Genomic DNA, 8,579 nt, shown 5'->3' on the forward strand with positions numbered 1-8,579 from the left:
GGATCTGTATGAAAGTTGGTCAGAATGTTCATCTTGATGATATCTAGGTCAAGTTCGAAAGTGGGTCACGTGCCATCAAAAACTAGGTCAGTAGGTCAAATAATAGAAAAACCTTGTGACCTCTCTAAAGGCCATATTTTTCATGGGATCTGTATGAAAATTGGTCTGAATGTTCATCTTGATGATATCTAGGTCAAGATCGAAACAGGGTCATGTGCGGTCAAAAACTAGGTCAGTAGGTCTAAAAATAGAAAAACCTTGTGACCTCTCTAGAGGCCATACTTGTGAATGGATCTCCATAAAAATTGGTCAGAATGTTCACCTTGATGATATCTAGGTCAGGTTTGAAACTGGGTCATGTGCCTTAAAAAACTAGGTCAGTAGGTCAAATAATAAAAAAACCTTGTGACCTCTCTAGAGGCCATACTTTTCATGGGATCTGTATGAAAGTTGGTCTGAATGTTCATCTTGATGATATCTAGGTCAAGTTTGAAACTGGGTCAACTGCTTTCAAAAACTAGGTCAGTAGGTCTAAAATTATTAAAATCTTTTGACCTCTCTAGAGGCCATATTTTTCAATGGATCTTCATGAAAATTGATCTGAATATTCACCTTGATGATATCTAGGTCAGTTTCGAAACTGGGTCACGTGCGGTCAAAAACTAGGCCAGTAGGTATAAAAATAGAAAAACCTTGTGACCTCTCTAGAGGCCATATTTTTCATGAGATCTTCATGAAAATTAGTGAGAATGTTCACCTTGATGATATCTATGTAAGGTTCAAAACAGGGTCACGTACCTTCGAAAACTAGGTCAATAGGTCAAATAATAGAAAAACCTTGTGACCTCTCTAGAGACCATATTTTTCAATGGATCTTCATGAAAATTGGTTAGAATTTTTATCTTGATAATATCTAGGTCAAGTTCAAAACTGGGTCACATGAGCTCAAAAACTAGGTCACTATGTCTAATAATAGAAAAAACGACGTCATACTCAAAACTGGGTCATGTGGGAAGAGGTGAGCGATTCAGGACCATCATGGTCCTCTTGTTTTAAAAGCGAATGTGCAATATCCTGAATAAACTGACATGTAAATGTGTCAAACCGTGAACGATGATAGTGGATGTCCTACCTCTGTGACCTATTTGCCCTCAAGAAATTTACATTATTGTTTGAGAAGAACATCTAACAAAGTGTTGTGTCAAAAAATACATGTACAAAGAATCATTTAAAACTTAGTAAAAACCGCAACGACATCATACTGCTTTATTTTAAAACCACATTTCTATTTACGTTCATGAGGTCACGTAGCCTATTCTGCTGCGCTAACAGAAATCTGTTTGCCAAAAATCGTTTTACTCCATGTTTTTAAATTGCTGCCGCTTTTTCATTATTTAAGATTTTTTAATTGTGTTTTTTGTACTTTCTGGTCAAAAGTCTGAACTTTATTACCATAGTATGTACCGTTTATTTATTTTAAGAAAGAAATAATCAAGATTGCGCTGTTTGAAATTTTACAAAACATTATATGAACATTTGATCGTTTTTAAAGAATTTTGCCTACATTCCTGTCGATATCTTATTAAAATTGTAATAGAATTCAAACTGTATTAGTTCTCAAGGGGTGTTGAAAATTTGAAGTGATTATATTAAAAAATGAATGCACTACGCGCGTATTTTGTGGCAAAAGTAACCGCGATGTAAATTTGATATTACGATAGGGCACACGTGCTTGTGAAATGGAAAATTACCAGCATGACGGTTTGATATTTTTACGATTTGCGGGTAAATTCCAGTCAATCCAGGTAATTTTGCCTGATGTAATTTCTCAATTTGGTAAAGTTACCACGTAAAAACCACTCGCCCGACCGGTGGAGTAGTCCATTCGTGCTATCTTGACTTTAACTCGCCAATGCTTATAACTGTAGAATGCCGTACTAATTTTCGTTTTGTGAATTCGTCGATATGGGTACGATTTTCCCCCCTATTTTTCACTTTTAAGGGTTTTATTTTATTTGCAGACGGTGACTGAAAATTGGTTGACTGTCGGTCTACCCAACTTTTGATAGTTAGTGGACCTGTCGATATTTTGGTTGCGTCGGTCCGACGGTCCACCGCTAAGGTCGAGGCCTGTTTTGTTCTTTGCTAAGGCAGCATTTACATCTAGGAAAGTCTTCAAAGTAAATTGAACAAGATAAGATTTCGATTTTTTTAACTTAACAGTGGATATTATTGTTGTTATGATCAGAGATTTTACCCAGTGATTTTTTTTTTTGTTGCTCTCACTGATGTAATATATTAATTTTTGGCTTTGAAGTGCCAGAAGCAACAATTCTTGGATTTTAATTTCATATCTGGTGTTCATTTATATGTAACTTTGACATTGCAATTATTCATTTGCAAAAATTGCAGAAATTTTCATGTTGCAGAGTTATCCTCTAATATGTATGCATTGATGGATTTAAAAAAAAAAATGAGAAAAATTACCATATATTTGTTGCGTCAAGTCAGGTTATAGCAAGGCTATTATTTTCATGTGTTCATGTGTATGTGTGCTTTTGATGGCGGAGAGTGAAAAATTGAAATAAATATGAGGTGTTTTTTGTTTCCAAAAAAAGTGGAATCGGTTGCTTTCACTCTTTGTTTAAGCTGCGCCATGAGAAAACCAACATAGTGGTTTTGCGACCAGCATGCTGTTCGCTAAAAGTTTCTCTAATTGCAATAGTCTTTGAAAGGGAACAGCATGGACCCTGACCAGACTGCGCAGATGCACAGGCTGGTCTGATCAATGCTGGTCGCAAACACACTGTTGGTTTTCTCATGACGCGGCTCATTTGTATTGATGATGCTGTATCAGCTTTGATTTTGCCTGTCTGAACTGTTAACTAAATTGCATTGATATGTATTGGTATAAGAATAATAACTGAAGGCTTCATATTTAGCCTCGTATTTTAGAGTTTTTGTTTTGTTTATCCTGTTCATGTATCTGAAATTTCAGTTTTGTAGAAAATAGCACTTCAGGACTTTCTTAGACCCAAAATTTCTGTTTCTTTGTGAATTTATGAGGTATATTCAAGTGTTTTTTTTCTTCAAGAAATAGATCCAGGAAACTTTGCTGTGAAGGTCCATGTAGCATGTCAATTAAAAAAAATCTGACTGTCATAACTCCATCTTACATTGTCCTTAGTAAAAGTGAACAAATTAAAATGACATTTTAAAGCAATGTGGGCAATGTGGATATAAAAAAATGCACACCCACTTTTTAAACTGAAATGTCTAAAATTTGAGAAATTTCATTTTGTAAGACAAAATTATCGGATTTACAGGTCTTTATTCTTTCTGTTTGCTGTTGACAAAGTTTTTAGCTCACCTGAACACAAAGTGCTCATGGTGAGCTATTGTGATCACGCTGTGTCCATTGTGTGTGCGCCCGTCATGTCGTCCATCCGTCATTAACATTTGTGTTTTAAACGACATCTCTTCCAAAACCAATGAATGGATTTTGATGAAACTTTGCGTTGATGTTTCTTGGGTGGTCCTCTACCAAAATTGTTCAGACGGTTCCGCTTTGTTGCACATAGTGGCTGCCAGAGCTAAAAATAGAAAAAACTTCAAACGACATCTCCTAAACCGATAGTCCGATTTTGAAATAATTTCACACAAATGTTCCTTATGTCACTCTCTACCAAGAGTGTTCAAATTATATTGATTTGTAATGTCTGCCATAATTGTTCAAATTACTACCCTAGGTTCAAAAGTGTGTGTGTGACATGAATATAATATAGGCTAACATAGAAGAAACCTAACTCTGTACTTATAAAAACACACTTGAAGCCTTGTACACAGGTGAGCGCTTTAGGGTCAATGACCCTCTTGTTTTGTTGTTATTTTAGTAGTTACAAGCAGTAAGTTATTTTGAGAATTCGAGATGAACAAGTTTATAGTTGCTTTGACAGTTTTCATGACAGTGATGGGATTCTGATACCTTTGTTTCAATTTGGCAACACTTTTGTGTCCCCCCCCCCCACCAAACCCCTACCCTCCCCCCCACCCACACCTACACACACAAATAGATTTGCCTTTGTATGCCCATCTGTCCCACTATCTGAATCAATATTGTGCATATCTCAAAAACCATTTGACATAGAGTCATCAAACCTCACAAGATTGTTATTCAGCATTTTAAATTGCTCACCTGGTGTTTTATTTGGGATTTCACATACATGTAGCCAGACCAGAGTTACGACCCTTGACTTTTGTCAAAAATATGCATTTTTATAAAATTTAGATTTTTGTTGCACTAAATATGAAAAGCAGTACTCACTTAAATATTTCTGGACAAAAAAGTTATTGTACATACTTAAGTTTAAGGTTAGAATATATCTAGCCCACTAGTGTTACAATGATAAAACAACATTCCACATTTTTCCAAACTTCATTTTGGCATTACGAAGCAGCTGTACTTTTTTCAGACAGTGCTACAAGGTTTCAGATGAAGTTAAACTGTGTTAACATGGCAAAAATACATATTTTTGTTAATTAAAGGTTTAAAGACTGAAGAGGAAGTTATTAATAACAACCTTGAAATTTTATGAAAAATTAAAATTAACACAATTTTATTACATAGAGTGTAAAGATGTTATTGTGTAAAGGTAGTAGGAGCTCACATACTTGTGTTTAGATTCAGGAAAACTTGTAAAATGTTTACTTAATAGTTTCTTTAATTGGTCATGCTGTATTCTCAAACAAAAAACTTAGTAAATTATATGATGCAGATCGAATAGACCAATAAGACTGCTCAGTTTCATCTTGCCAAAGCTGGAAGTCGTAATTGACATAATGAGACATGCCAACCTTTTGACATTGCTTTGCAGGAGATTTGTCTTCGAAATGCAGGAGATTTTAACGAACCTTGTGATAATGAGTATCTGCATATGATGCAGCTTTTTTGGACATTTTAAACCGAAGTGTTGATTGTTTGTACCAGACTTGAGATCCGCAAGTTAATATTCCCACGGAATAACCGTTTTTGCCAAATCCGCAAAATTTCATGCCCATGAATTAAAATGACTTCACAGTTATATTTGACTTTTGTGTCATGCCTGATGTTTTACTGTTGATTTATTATACTGGATTCAACAACAACTTTTGCCTTTGCATATCTATACCCAGAAACATTTTGCAAGTTGTGTAACTTGAAAACAGGGCACACACTGGAAACCTAATATCTTACTTTGATTATAGGGAGTTGTGAAAAGAACATTGAATTTTCTCTTTGTAACTCTTGATGAAATATTTGTGAATTTCTAAATTTGAGTTTTGCTTTACATTTTCGCATTTGAATAGAAGTTCTAGACAAACATACTAGGTGAAAGGAATAAAAAAGACCCATATCAGTGCTTGTATTATACATTTGTGCTTTATTTATGATTTTAAATTCCAAAGTTATGTGATGTTTATAGGAAAGCAATGTATTTATTTTTACATAATCATTATTTTGTGTCTGTAACTGTTAAATGCATGCATCTTTATTAAAGCTGATTGAAAGTTACAGTGTTATTTCTTAGTTTTCTTTTAATCAAGAATGAACCATTGGTAAATTTAAAAATGTATATTGTGACCACACTGAGTCCGGCAGTGTTGTTCCTAGTCAGCAGTTTTACTATAACCTTTACCCTGCTAAATTTCTAAAATGGACTGGTCCATCATTCAGTTTTGGCAATACCATTTATTATTCGAAGGGAAGTTTACTGAAAATTTACTGACTGAATAGCGAACAGTGCAGACCATGATCAGACTGCACGGATGTGCAGGCTGATCTTGGGTCTGCACCGGTCGCAAAGGCAGAATCACTTGCCGCTAGCAGGCTAAAGGTTAAACACTAGAGGTCAGTTATTTTGACCATTACTTGGAACTTTGTCAAGTTTGAAACAGTGTTATCTTGTGTCCCCGTGGCCAAGTGGTTATGGCTGCTGCCTTGGAATCACTTGCCCCTTGCCAGTGTTGGCTGGAAACCTCTCTGGGGTGTAGAATTGTTCACGCGAGCGAGCCATCTAGCTGACTCTGGGGCATTCGGGGTATTCCTCCACCATGAAAAGCTAGAAAAGTTGCCATATGACCATATTTAGTGCGATTGTTTTAATGCAGGAAAGTTTGATTAACACTTCCTACCAGAATTATTCCCCATAGAATACATGTATTTCTTACCTGATATACATGATACGCAGTCGGAATGTTTTAAATGAATTGTAGTTCAAAGCTGTGTTATTTTGGATTAAATAAAAGAAAAACTAGACCACTAGGTTTTATAGAAAACCCAATGTAAATACTCTAGATGCTGCATTTTCTGCCTTATGTACATGAAATCAGGGACATAAATAGATACATTACAACAAAATCTAGTCAGTATGGTTGTATTTATGAAACTGGGTCAAGTTAGAGTCTTCAGGTTATCTGCAAAAAGGGTCATCATGTTCATAGTAAAAACCTTGTAAATACTGCAGATTTCATAGACATAATAGGCTGGAACTGGCTCATCTGGGGTTAAAATCTTGGTCATTGAACCAAAGAAGTATTTTTATAGCTCTGATTGAACCAAATGATGGAAAACCCTTGTTAAAAATGCAGAGGCCTCATTTTACCCGATTGATAGAATATTTTCCGCTTTGAAGAAAAAACAAAACATTTAGTGGAAATAATATGGCATTCCCTGGTTCACCAACTGTATAGAAGTGTTTACAATTACGGCATAGAGTGCTTGTGGCTGGAAGAGAACATAATTTAGGCTTCTTACTCACTTGCTGTTTCTAGTTAAAAGCGAAAACACGTATAACTCGTTAGAACTTATCAATGGCAGCGAAACTACCGCCATCAAGCCATATTTATCAACCTTTTCTGTCCTTCAGTGGAGCCTGTGGCCGTTGTGTGCCAACTTAAATTGCGGAAGAAAACCACTGTTACCCCTCTGGACATTATTAGCTCACCTGGGCAATGCTCAGGTGAGTTATTGTGATCGCTTGATGTCCGGCGTCCGTCTGTCGTCTGTCAACATTTAGCTTGTGTATGCGATAGAGGCTGTATTTTTCAATTGATCTTCATGAAATTTGGTCAAAATGATTGCCTTGATAAAATCTAGGTCAAGTTCGAATATAGGTCATCTGGGGTCAAAAACTAGGCCAAATAAAAGAAACAACCTTGTGTATGTGATATAGGCTGTATTTTTCAATTGATCTTCATGAAATTTGGTCAGAATGATTGCCTTGATGAAATCTATTTTTTTTTTAGGGCATATATTTTATTCCACAAATCACACAAATATAATAACATACAAGCTCTATGGCTTTTGAAAAGACTACATTAACAATGTTTGTTATGGAACTACTAAAATATCATAACCTTACATACTACCTTTTATTAATTTTTTTTTTATATAAAGACAGCTAAATTTCTATATGGACGTCATTCTCCAATCTTGGGCGGAGTACCATATTAATAAGTATTCTAATGGGTATTTAACCAAAAAAGGTACTGGCTGAATAGAGATCAATGCAAACACCCATCAGACTGCACCAAATTCTAAGGGGTATTTACCAAAAAAGGTACTGGCTGAATAGAGATCAATGCAAATAACCATCAGACTGCACCATATTCTAAGGGGTATTTACCTAAAAAGGTACTGGCTGAATAGAGATCAACGCAAATAACCATCAGACTGCACCATATTCTAAGGGGTATTTACCAAAAAAGTACTAGCTGAATAGAGATCAATGCAAATAACCATCAGACTGCACCATATTCTAAGGGGTATTTACCAAAAAAGGTACTGGCTGAATAGAGATCAATGCAAATTTTTTATATAAAGACAGCTAAATTTCTATATGGACGTCATTCTCCAATCTTGGGCGGAGTACCATATCAATAAGTACTCTAATGGGTACTTAACCAAAAAAGGTACTGGCTGAATAGAGATCAATGCAAATAACCATCAGACTGCACCATATTCTAAGGGGTATTTACCAAAAAAGGTACTGGCTGAATAGACATCAATGCAAATAACCATCAGACTGCACCATATTCTAAGGGGTATTTACCAAAAAAAAAGGTACTGGCTGAATAGAGATCAATGCAAACGCCCATCAGATTGCACCATGCTGGACGCTGTTGGCTCCACTCCCGCAACCAGTGTAGATCACAATCAGCCTGCACATCCATGCAGTCCGACAATGCTCTACACAGCCAGCAAAGGTAAAACCAACCGCGCCAAGCTAGGCAATGGTTAAGATGTAAACCAAAAATATGTATTTTCAAGCAACCAGTAAGGGAGATACTAAATTATAAAATAAGTTCTTTACTATTAGACATTAATTTGTTAAAAATGGTGAAAGGAGAATGATAAACATTAAAGTTGCTTTTATCTAAGAGATAATAGTTAAGCATTTCAAACTAGGCAATTTCCATGTTACTTTTGACAGATCTTAATGTTAATTTTTTATGAATAAATGTCTACCCAATTTTTACACAAAAAAGAACGGACAACATACATACACACATAAACAAGACAGTACACTACAACAGTAAAA

Source organism: Mercenaria mercenaria, chromosome 8 (genome assembly GCF_021730395.1).
Source record: "Mercenaria mercenaria strain notata chromosome 8, MADL_Memer_1, whole genome shotgun sequence".
NCBI classification, from domain to species: Eukaryota; Metazoa; Mollusca; class Bivalvia; order Venerida; family Veneridae; genus Mercenaria; species Mercenaria mercenaria.